We start from the raw sequence: 12667 nt of genomic DNA, 5'->3' as shown, positions 1-12667 counted from the left end.
CAGTACCAGATGAGATTATCCAGAAAACATACACAGGCCAAGACAACTTGTTTTCTTGGTAATGGTGAAGCTACAAGTAGGGAAATGTGTATTGTTCCATCAAGTTGACCTGTGAGACCTCTAGCACATCTTATGATTAGATTTAGACATTTAGTGTTGAAAAGTTGTGCTTCTTAATAAATGAATCCTAGCTAAACATTAGCCAGCCAGTGTCAGCATGTTAGCAAAATGCATAACATCAACCTCAAAACACAAACTCACTGAATGTGTCACATGTGCATCAACATCATCTTGGCTTTGATAACCCTAACCCTAACTCTAACCCTAAAGCTGTGACCGACCGTGGTCTAAGAAGTCTACACAAAGTTAACCAGGCTCGTTTTTGTGATGCAATCTGGTTAGGAAGGCGCTGTCTTGTCCAACCAAATACAAGTACAAGGGCATATCCCTGGCTACTTCATAACATGAACATACCTCTATTGTTAAACATGAGATAGTTGGTACCATGAAACCTCCTCTGTGAGAAATAAAAATTGCTTACCAGTGTTTGATATCTAATAAGCCTTTCAACACAAAGCTGTTACAGAACTTAACATGTCCTTGTAACTTGAACGTCGCATCCAACTGAACTGTTTTATCTTTTGTTTTTGGTCTGGACCTTTTTCTTCTCTGTGTTTTACTAGTTGGATCTAAGGTTAACAAGGTCTCCATTTTGAATCCATCGTATGTTGTATTCCTGCACACACATCACAGCCTTGAAGTTAGATGTGTAAGGCACGGTAAGGCACGGTCTTTTGTTGAAACCTGGTCTACACAGAAACGGTGAGAGGTACATTAGGTTGTTCTTTGCTGCTTGTTTTCCTTGAGGCAAAAGTAAGAGAGAAAGCCTACGAGTCTGTCGCTGAATAATCACCTTTGTACATTTTGCTGACCTTATACACTCAGCTGACATTCCTCACGGTGGATTTAATAATCTGAAAAGTACAAATTTAACTGGATTATACATTTAAGCCTGAGGAACATCTCAAAATAGGAAGCCTTGAACACTAACAGACACATGTGTGTGTGTGTGTGCGTGTAAGGTCTTACGAGGGAAGAGTGTGATGATAGGAGTGTGATTTAGGACAGTTCTATAAATATTTTGTAAAAACGAAGAAAAGAAAGAAATTGGAGTGTCTCTAGGTTATGTAAATGTCAGCTGAGATTGACTCAGATTTTGATGACATCTCTCCTGAGTTCATGGGAAACCAAGTGCCCTTCACAGCTGCATGCACTGTTTTCACACTCTCTCATGGCATAATTCACATATTTTCACAAAACTTAATCTTTGTCAAACTTCTCTACCTGTATCCACCATTAAGTGAAAATCATCTGTTACCAATGTGCTGCTCTCCATTTGTATCTCAACTTCACCTTTCTCCTAACCAAACTTGAAGATGCTTGCCTGTTCCTGCTGGATGCTTCCCCATAATAATAGTCAGTATTTTGTTAAGATTTGATTATGTAATCGAGTTATAAGCTGTACTCCGTTTCTGCCAAATATCTTAAATGTATTTACTTTGAATCTGGTTTAAGTGCATTCCTTTTGTTTGTCTATTCAAAACACCTACTGCATAAATCCCCCTGGTAATGAATTAGATTACAACCCACAGCATACACAGTAATTCTTCCCAATTTCCAGGGTTCCAGTATAGCACATGCCGATTCATATGATAGTAACTGGTGGGGGGGTGTCGCTACGACTGCTGCCTGTTCCAATCACAAGAACTTTAGCAGTGTTAATGTTATTAATGCTGTGTTGAGGTTTAATGTTTATGTTTTGTTGAGGTCATTTGAGGTAGCTGTTCAGTGTTTGTGTGGCCAAGACTGTGTCCTAACTAGCAATGAGCCACCACAACAGAAACTCCTGTCGTAATTAATGGCTTCGAGCAACTGTTTCTGCTGAGTGCTCAATTCGAGAGATAATTAAACAGCATTTCAGTTTACTGGGGCACAGGATTTGCTTAAAAAATAAGATCTCTGCCACACACAGTACTTTCTTCTATGCAAGCTCACTAAATTGCTGTCAGAAGTTGGATTTGCCACTTAGACACAGATATAAATAGAGAAATCAAACACGGTACTTGAAAAACATGCCATGCCCAGCATTAAAAGTGTTCCTGCCCAGTGCACCACAGCTCCACCACTCCCTCCAGGCCAAAAGTGCCACAACAGGAATACCCGTTGTCTCATTATTGACAGCCCCATAGCTAGTATCAGAACCTGCCTGGACACCCTGTTGCCTGCTCCAGACATCGAACCACCACCACCACAGGTCTGTATGCCCAGCCTGCTGCACCCTAAACAGGGAAAACACAGTTGGAGCCACAAGTCCTTTCACAAGCCCAGCATGGCACAGAGGCTGGAGCACAAAGAAGCAGCCAGCAACACGGCCCTGGTGCTGGAGGGAAAGGCTTTGCATGTGATTCGTACATCTCCAGCTGAGTAGTGGGACCTCCAGGCCTGGACCGTTGTGCAGGAATTCTGTACAGCACAATTAGCAGCAGTTCTTTAACTGACTAATCACAATCATATCTAAAAACAAAGCAACAACCAGGCAAATATAAAGAGATAAAGCAGTAACACAGACAAGCTAACCTGCACAAAAAAGCAGCAAACTCAATCCTGTAGGGAGATAAGAATTTACCTTTTTGATAATCCTCAAGCCTGGTGACTTGCATCACCTACATAGTAATTATTCCAGCATAAAACTCAGCAATCATTCATGCAAACCTCCTCTTTGTCAGTCAGTACGTTTACATGACAATTGAAAAAAACAAATTATTGCCTTAATCCGACTATAACTGGACAACTGAAGCGCATGTAAAGGCAAGGCAAGGCAAGGCAAGGCAAGGCAATTTTATTTGTATAGCCCGTTTTTACAAACAGTTTGTCTCAAAGGGCTTTACATGGCATCATAACAACATCCTCTGTCCTTAGACCCTCACATCGACTGAGGAAAAACTCCATGGAAACCCTTTTAACAGGGAAAACCAGGAGAAACCTCAGGGTGAGCAACAGAGGAGGGATCCCTCACCCAGGACGGACAGACGTGCAATAGATGTTGTTACAGACAAGAAAACAGTTTATAGTTTGTCACAGAATGTGCGAAATATGGAAATGTTAGCAGGAGTTGATGAAGGCAGTCTCTGGTGAGGGGAGGGGGCGGTCAGCTCGATGGGAGGACTGGGTGGCAGACTGGTCCATGGGAAGGAAGGGGAGGCCGGTCTAACAGCAGGGGAAGGGGAGGGAGGGGGGGCGATGCAGGCGGCGGCTGGTGCAGAGAGATGGAGCTCCGGTGGATCTGTGGAAACACAGAGAGAGTGCGAGACACCAAGGCCAAACTACAAAGTACAACAGAAAATGACAGTTCAAAAAGGTAAACACCTTAGTACGACTGAAGCTGGACAATGCAGAGAGAGAGAGAGAGAGAGAGAGAGATGAAAAAAGGAAGCCTGTATCCTGTTCTCAGCGTGAATCCGGCCCAGACTGGCGCGTCTGGTCGGGAACTGCAGTTGAGAATTTATTATTAAGCTACTAAGTTGTTTATATTCAGTTTTTTAGGAGGTGACAGAAAAGGCAACAGGACAGGGGGGGGGGGCATATTAACCCGCTGAAACAACGGGTGACGCCGCATGAGGGGGCGAAGGACCCCGTCAGTTATTCGATTTTCTCAGTTGCATGTAAATTGAGAAAAGGACAGAGGTCCAACTAGACGCCAAAATCGAATTTTGAGCATAGCTTGATTAAGCTCTGCATGTAAACGTACTGAGTGTTTTCACCTTTGCATTTTCTTGGATTGTATCATTGGTTGTAAAAGGCATGTCATCAGGGAAGGTCAGAACACACAACCCTCCCTGATGAGTCCCACAGCACAATCCAGTATCTGGCCTCCTTTAGTGATTTTCTCTCCAAAAACGACAACAACAAATAAAGATTAGTTACAGTCTCTAACTCAAAATACTGCACTGCAGTTAAAAAGTTATCCTTCAGCTACATTGGATTTTGAGTGACAATTTAACTACTATGGATTGACTCAAAACTAAACACAAAGTTATTGAATTCCAGTGTAATGCCTGTCGGAATCTACTGACATGATGTGACACCGTGTAGCCTTTAATGAGATACAACCCAGTTTCCGGGGTGGTGTTTAGCTCAGTTGGTAGCACAACTGCCCCTGCATCGAGCGGCCCTTTCCCGCAAAAAAGCCCCAAAAGCTCAGGTCGATTCTGTGAGATGTATGTGAGACACTGGAACATATTATTTATCTGTAATAGAGTCATTTACTGGCCACTGGTCACTGGAGACAAAGGTGTAGCACACAGCAATCTTTTTTGCTGCTCAGATAACTCCACACATCCAGTTCAATCTTCATAGATTTCTGTTTCATATTTTTTTATTAATGTGTATAATAACAAAGGCACTTACATGGTATATTGGTGTCAGCATTAAACATGTTTGTATAGCTACACCCTTGGATTTAGAATTGGGTTTTGAGAACAAACAACAGTTACAGAATTAAAACCAAATAAACTATACAATGTTTAGATACTTAGATATAATCTATATAAAATGATTAAACTGACATGACAGATGAAATACATAAATAATAATAAAAAAAAGAGGGGAAGAGAGAGAGAGAAAAAAAAGAGGGAAAAGAAAAGAGGCAGTGTGTGTGTGTGTGTGTGTGTGTGTGTGAGGGAGGGGGGTTACATCGTTGTAAAAAAAGTCCATAAACGGTTGCCATTTGTTGTAAAATTTGCTCAAGTTCCCCCTTCTTGAATATCTAATTTTCTCGATTTTCAAAAAGTACATAACCTCTGTAATCCATTGTGTACTGGAGGGAGCAGTTGTGGATTTCCAATTCAGAAGGAGGTGGCGTTTAGCAATTAGTGAGGTGAAAGCTATTACTTCCAATTCTTTAGTAGAATATAGGGTATGTCATCCAAAAATGCCAATGTGTGGTGATATGTGAATAGTACTTGAAAATATCTTAGACATGGTGTTGAAGTAAATTTGCCAAAAGTTCGACAGAGCTGGGCAAGAGAAAAACATATGCGTAAGATTGCAGATGTGCCTCCACATCTGTCACAGACATCTACCATATCTGGGAAAATCTGTGCCAGTTTAGTTTTCGAATAATGGCATCTAAATACAACTTTAAACTGTATGAGGGTCAGGCGGGTACAAATAGAGGTTTTGTGAATGACCTTCAGTGCAGATTCCCACCAGTCTTCATAATCTTCATAGATTTCTACATTGCTGAAGCCTGTAATGTACATTTTGTCACTATTCAGACAACTCAAGGGCAGATTTTATTGTATTTATTTATTCTAGAAGCCTTGGTTAACGCAAAACATTGAACTAGCAGGAGTATGCCCTCCAGATCAGTTATATGCTGCTTTGTATTGCAAGTCAATAAAAACTGTAGTAGTAGATATATATTTACTGTTACACTAGCTTTAAACTCTTTTGAAACATGTCCTCCCTCAGAATTTATCCATTTCCATCCACTGGAATTGAAAAAAAAAAAATCAGATGGTGATCAGCTGTCAGTCATTTGGCTGTTGTGTCTTGTGTCTCTATAGTGTTGATCAAATTTTGCTCAATTGACAGAATTGGTCCTGGGTGCTCACCAAAGCACAGCACAAGGCACAGCTTTGATATGGTGAAGCGGCCTGTTCCTGAGCCGCAGCCAGTCTTTTATAAGGATCAGTTTGTATTATAACCACCTTATAACAAGACATGCTTGAGTGATCGTAAAAGCCACTATCACCATAACATTGCAGGTGGGATATTATCTTTGCATCAAACAGTTTGCTGAAGTCCAGACACTCAAAGCAGCTTATAAAAAATGTTTATTTGATTTGTAGCACCTTCTCATTTTAACTTGAGATTGTAGCCAGTTAGGAGTCCCCAAAACAAAACTTTTAAAGCCTGTAAATATATATTTACAGCTCTCTATTCACAGAAAGGCTACGTAACGGTCTCAGACTCTTTCCTGTGGTGTGCACTGTAGCATGTAAATCCTCCATTCAGCCTATGATGGAAGTGCTTGGATAGGGACATCTCAGGGGATGGTCTGACAGTGATCGTAATCTCTCTGGAATAATGCCACAGGTAAAATGCATTCTGCCTCGCGGAGATTTCCTTCAAAGTGGCAGACATAGCGTGGTCACAGGCAGCCAATGTATTATAAAATGAAATGCATGTCTGGCAGGCATCAGTTGCATTGCCTGAAGTAGAGTTGGAGTGCTGGTTGTGATGCCTCCTGTTGTTGTGTGACACTGACACAGTTGCACCATAGGCTTCCCACCAGCAGTGTCAGTGAGTTGATCCAAGTGCTCCTTTAATTCCTCCTGAACAACCCGACCTCACGTCTGGTTGTTGATCGTCAAGCGTGTGATGTGTGAGTCTTTTGTCGCCAAATGTTTTGGACAATGATTTCTTTGTGCTGACATGTGGCAGATTAAGCTGAGCTACTGTTTTCTTAATGAAAAGGACAAATCTATAAAGTTGTACCTGTACAGTGGGTATACTAAAAGCCCTGTAATATTCTTTGACATAATGCGGTATGACTTACTCCCTGCTAGTGATATCAGTGCATGAACACTGGCTGAGGCTACAGAACCCTTGGTCAGAGATGTTCCAGCATCTCAACAGCTTGTCAGACCAAAATAAGACTGGGGTAGTTTGGAGTGGAGAGTTTGACATCCTAGGGGCACTTTGGACACAGACTTAGAAGTTAGAGAGAAACCTTCAGACAATTAAAAGTTGTCTCTATCTATCCCTGACCTGTTTTTAGCCGCAGTCCATTTTCAAGAATTACACTTGCATATTATCTAATGTGACAGGTCATGAGGCTCGTGTGGGTCGAGCGTGCTCCGGACAGTCTAGACGAACTGTGGATCCCCCGCTCAAATATAATCGGCCTCATTGTTTGAGTGTATTATCTATAAATCCTCATCGATGCCTGTAGGTTTTCAACACAGGAGATACTGGAAGAGGACAGTGTCATAGGTTAAAAGGAAATGTATACATATACATATGTACATGGGAGTTAGCAGTGGGCTGTAACTTCTTATAAACTTGTATTTTACTTAACACATTTATCAATCTTTAGCCTATGATGTGACATACAGTACATCATGCCATGGGGATGGAGAGAGGGTGCAAATATTGGAGTCAAATAAGAGTATTGGTTCTTACTCTTTAGTAAGGTTAAAGTAAACTGTAAAACGTATGCAGGTTAGGTTAGGTTAGGTTAGCTATTAATTATAAAATTGAAGTACTGCATATTTTACCTTTTGCAATTGGACTGGTCTCTGTATCTCTGGTTGTGTTACTAGTTGGTCACCACTGTTTGTTTTCTTTAGTTTACTTTTGTTATTTTGTGTGTTTTTTTTGGGTCACTTGACTCATGACTGATGCTGTAGAGCCTGGTCTTGTGACCATCCTGTTGTTTGTTTGTCTCTTAATGTTCTGCTTGTAAAATGGACACAACAATTTGTGACCAAATTGCATTGTAGCTGAATTAAAAAAACAAAAAAACAAAACAAGAGGAAAGTAAACACATTTATCACTTTGACAAGTGCGATGCAAGTAGCCTACACACAACACAACCATCCATCCAAGCACAAAACATGTATACACAATCCAACCAAACAGACACATATGTGCAGCAGGAAACAGACAACAACAGAAGTGTTTCCGTGGAATGCAAAGTGATGAATGCAGCTAGGGTGTGCTTTATTGTGCTTTGTTAATGCTTAGCCTTTTAAACCATCTTCAAAAGTGTTTGTGTAGTGAAGTGTTATCTTAATTTGCTCGAGTGTCATCTATGACATCTCTTGAGTTGTGGTTTGTCAGGATCTCTCAGGCACCACATGAAGAAGACTTTAAGGCTAGATGTAAAGTGCATTAACATGAAGACTCCTCACTTCATTAAATTATGTCATGGTGCCTTTACTTGCGTCAGCAGCACAAAAGGTGAAACAGCGCAAAAGGTGAAGTGCCAGCATACGTCATGGGCACATAATTTGTTTACATCCTCTGTAACCACATCATTGTACATTGTCTATTGGCGCCGCATGGTTGTGTGAGGGCAATTTCTGTGACCTACTTAACAGACATTTATTAGCAGGTAAAATGCTGTGAGAAAACTAATCAGCCATCCACTTCATTTTTGGGTGCCATTTATGTAGAAACACTAACTATTTTGTCCCAGTCAAATTGTTATTGTTTCAGCTGCTCGCACACATGAATCTAATAAAGCTTGCGTAATGAGATTACTTAATTAGCTGTGACCCTATTTTGGCATCCAGCTGTTACAACTCAAAACAACAGAAACACTTTACTCAAAAGTTACCAAAAAGCGGATTCTGAGGTAAGTATTTGGATGGGTTAGGGACCGTTCGTTATTTATGGAATGGGCCACCGGAGGAAAATGGGGGGGGGGTCATGTCATAATATTCTTTGTTGAGGGGTGGGTCCACTAAAAAAAAAAGGTCAGCAAGGGGGGGTCATTCAACATTTTGTCTGGAGGACACTGCAATGCCCGCAAAAAATAAAAACAAAACAAAAACGGGACATTTCTAAGCTGCAAACGCTGATGACAACGAGAGCAACGGCCCAAATCACAACGTTATTTTATATTGCTCTGGTCTGCCCTGAGTGGGGTTCGAACCCGGGTCTCCCGCACGGCAGGCGACGATGCTAACCGCTTCGCCAAGAAATCAATTAGGATTTTGCCCGCGGCTTAGCACGTCTTTTATGGGTGAGTGAGTTTAACTTCAGTACCATACAGAGGCGACGCTGCCTCATTGCGTAACTCTACATAGTCTGAGCAGCACGTACGTTCACGTTGCTTTCGTGAATTGTAAACAAACAGACGCCCCCTCGGTTTTCGCGTCCAGCAGTTTAGCGGCTAATTCAACAGCAGTGATGGATAACTGTACCAGAGAGGCTCAACAACTTCATGAGCTTCATTTGAGGAATAAACAGCAGCTTTTACCTGACGGGAGACCGACGCCTGAGCTACGGTAGCTAACAGTTAGCTGGTTTTATCTACTTCTCTCTCTCTTTCCCTCTCTTTCTTACACACACACGCACACGCGCACACACACACACACACACACACACACACGCACACGCACACGCACACGCACACGCACACACACACGCACACGCACACTCACAGAGAGTTGTCTGTCATATCTGTCGTAAATCTTGTAATACGTTGTTGAGTGCAGTTCACATTATTGTTGCTTCGGTTTGAGTGTGGATTAATTGTAATGGTTTGTTGTGTAATGTGAGCTGGTCCAAAATCGCGATTCTGTTATTGATGAGTTGGGTTTTAATAACAGCTGATAAATGGCATTGTGATGAGAAGGTGTTGCACACATGGTTGTCAAAATGAAATAATATAGTGTCACGCGCTACGTGATGCGATGTCACGTACTTGATGGCTGGGGGGGGGGGGGGGTCATGTATCTTTTGATAAGGCTTATGCAGGGTCATGTTAAAATTTACTGACTCCGACAGGGGGGTCATGTAAAAAAAAAAAAAAGTCCCGTGAATCCCTCCGGTGGCACTGATGATAAATAACGAACAGTCCCTTACTCAGTATTAATGCTTGTATCATTAATAGTATGATCAATTTTAGCAATGCAGTCTTTTTCTTAACAAATAAATCATGTTAATACTCCATAATTGTAAAGTGTCGCCCTCCTCTTACCCCGTGGCACTCAGGAATGCAGCCAAGACCAAAGTCAAACATCATCAAACAGATGTCGGAGAAAATGATTCACAACCAGACGGGCTTTTCCCTGGCTCACCCTTCCACCTGGTCCAGTGGAAATCAGTTTAGTTGTTTTTACTGCCCGCTGGCAATCAAACAGACAAGGGCAGAAACATAACTTTCCTGGAAAAGACAATAATAACTTTTAACATGTTAATAGTGTGTCAGCTGAGTGCTATGGCTCCTCTGAAATGCCTGCAGACAATGATTTGGCTTCTTTCTTTCTTTCTTCCTTTGTCTTACATGGTTTCTGATGACATTTTAAGATGACATCTGTGCTTAATCTGTGACAGATAAACTTTACTTTGTATTGAATTAGAGTGTATGCAACTAAAACGAAAGAGATAATTTTGAGATATTAAATTACAGTACACAAAATTGACTTTGTTAAAGTAACCAACTAGGTTTACAATTACAAAACCTTTTTCCACAATGGAAATGGAAGATAACAATATCTTAAAAAGCCTATAAGTTACACTGAGTCTAAAAATGTATATCATGTTTGTGTGTGACTGATTTACTTCTGTGGTTTTAGAACAACATACCCTTTCACTTCTCCCTCCACTCACATTGCAGGAAAACTCGGATTCAACCACAAGTTCAAAGTTAATGCACACAAACACACAAACAAAAAGACAAACATAGTTTCACTTTTCTAGCACTTTTCTTTGTTAATAATCGCGACTTTCTAATGATCCTGGATGAGCTCAGCATGCAATTCTACATAATACATTTTATCTGTCTACATTTATCATTAAGAGACTTCAGAGTAGGGGTGGGCGATATGGCGATATTAGATCGTGAAGGATTAGAGCGTGTAGACGATCTGGCAAAGTGCAGAGATCGTAGGATCGTCTGGGGCTCATTCTATAAACTGCAGTTCTATGCTGCAAAGCGCAAACAAAGGACATTTGCAAAGTTTGCTAAAAGAGATAATAACAGTTACTTTACTTTGTATTTTTATTTGACCCTTTTCAATCAGCTATTTAGTGTTTTGATACAAACAGTAATGTCTTCATTAATATTTTACTTTCAAGTTTATTGAAAGCTACCTTTTATGTTGCAAGAGTGCACTTTATCAGAGTGTTGTTGTTTACCTTTTATTATGTTGTTTGCACATGTTGGCAAAACTGCAACTATTTAGATTAAAATCTCTTCAGAAAGGTTCTTTGGCCTAAATTGTCTGTTTTTCTTTTTTCGATTTAAGATCGTGATGAAATCGAAATCGTGACTTCATTTTAAAAAGATTGTGATATGATATTTTTGCCCACCCCTACTTCAGTGTATGAATGGGCATAAAATTATCATGTATCCAGCCAAATTGTCCGCCTACTTGAGTGAGCTAATTCCAATCCGTGGGAGCATGGTTTGTACTGTGTGTGAATGTGTGTGTGTGCGCACACACAGAGGCCATTACTGACCCTGCACCTTTCCTCGCATCCGCATGTTACGGCACTTCCATGTCCCGTCTGTTACTGTGACAGCACCATATGTCTCCTTCTCTACGACTCTCTTTTACTCCCCATTTAATTTCACCCCACATCCGCAACACCCATAATTACTCATGATCCCTAGTAAAACTGAATATCTAAATAGCCTACTTTTAGTAAGGACATCTTCATGCCTCCTGCCACCGTTATGAGTCACATCCTGTTGTTGATCATATTTGCGATGTGAACTGTACATAGAACATGGAGTAAACTGGTTATTTATCACACTCGTCCTCGTATGTGATTATAATATCATCTAGGTTCCTGATCAGTTTCTTTGACTCACTGACGTCACCACTGACCTTTATGACTTCTGTACCAACCCAGCTATCTTAATAGCTGAGAATGGACCTTACTCGATTCATGAATGCCTGAGCACCACGGCATTTTATCATTCTCCATTAATCACAAGGTTGGCAGTTTAAACCCCAGCTCCTTCTGTCCACATGTCAAAATGTCCTTCAGCATGACACTGAAGTCCAATTGCTCCTGATGGTGGTGATTGCACAGTGGCAGGCTGCCATCACTGCTCTCTGCGTGTGAATTGGTGAAACAGGCCAGAGGCGAATTGTAAAGTGCTTTGAAGAGAAGCATTATATAAATGAACCATTTTACTGAAGCTTAGAATGACAAATTGTGAGATTTGTGTCAAGCTTTTAATTTCAAGGTTTCACCCGCATGACCACAGGTGTCACAGAAGCAAATGATAAAAAAAAAAACAGACCTTGGTTGGAATCCAAAAGGTATTATGGGCTTAGCTGTCGATCATAAAAACATGTATTTTACAGGTTGCATGCTGGTGAAAATTCATTGTACTCACTTCAGGGCTGGAGTGCGTAGTATGTAGAGCAGCAAGAAGAACAGGAGATGGTGTTTACAGACTGCAGAATCCTTGTTTCTCTCAGAGCAATCCAATTAGCACACTTTTGTTGGTTTTGGTTTGGTGGCCACCAGCTTCAGCAAGGGTTGTGGTGCTTTTTCCATTTGGATTCTAAAAGCCAACATACAATGTTTTGAAATCATGGATATGACATTCATGTGCACAAACACATGAAAATGAAATCTAAAAATCCCCATGGTAATTGGGACAGTAATATGCACATAGGCTACTCTTTTTGACACAACTACATAAGGACAGTTCCTGAGTGAGTTTTCACATTAAACCGGAAAAGTAGTTTCTCTTAAGTGCTAGTGGCAAACGTGACATCTTGGACATCTCAATACTGTAACAATGCACTCAGTGAAATTACAAAATATCAGCAATGCATTTCAGTCTTTATGTACTATCCTTTTTATGACATCTGTTGTTTTCAGCATATGCAGGTGAGAGAACTGAAAG

This window comes from Trachurus japonicus, chromosome 7 (genome assembly GCF_045865225.1).
Source record: "Trachurus japonicus isolate A0001 chromosome 7, Traja_1.0".
Taxonomy (NCBI): Eukaryota; Metazoa; Chordata; class Actinopteri; order Carangiformes; family Carangidae; genus Trachurus; species Trachurus japonicus.
The sequence above is the reverse complement of the archived record's forward strand: the minus strand, read 5'-3'. Positions refer to the sequence as shown.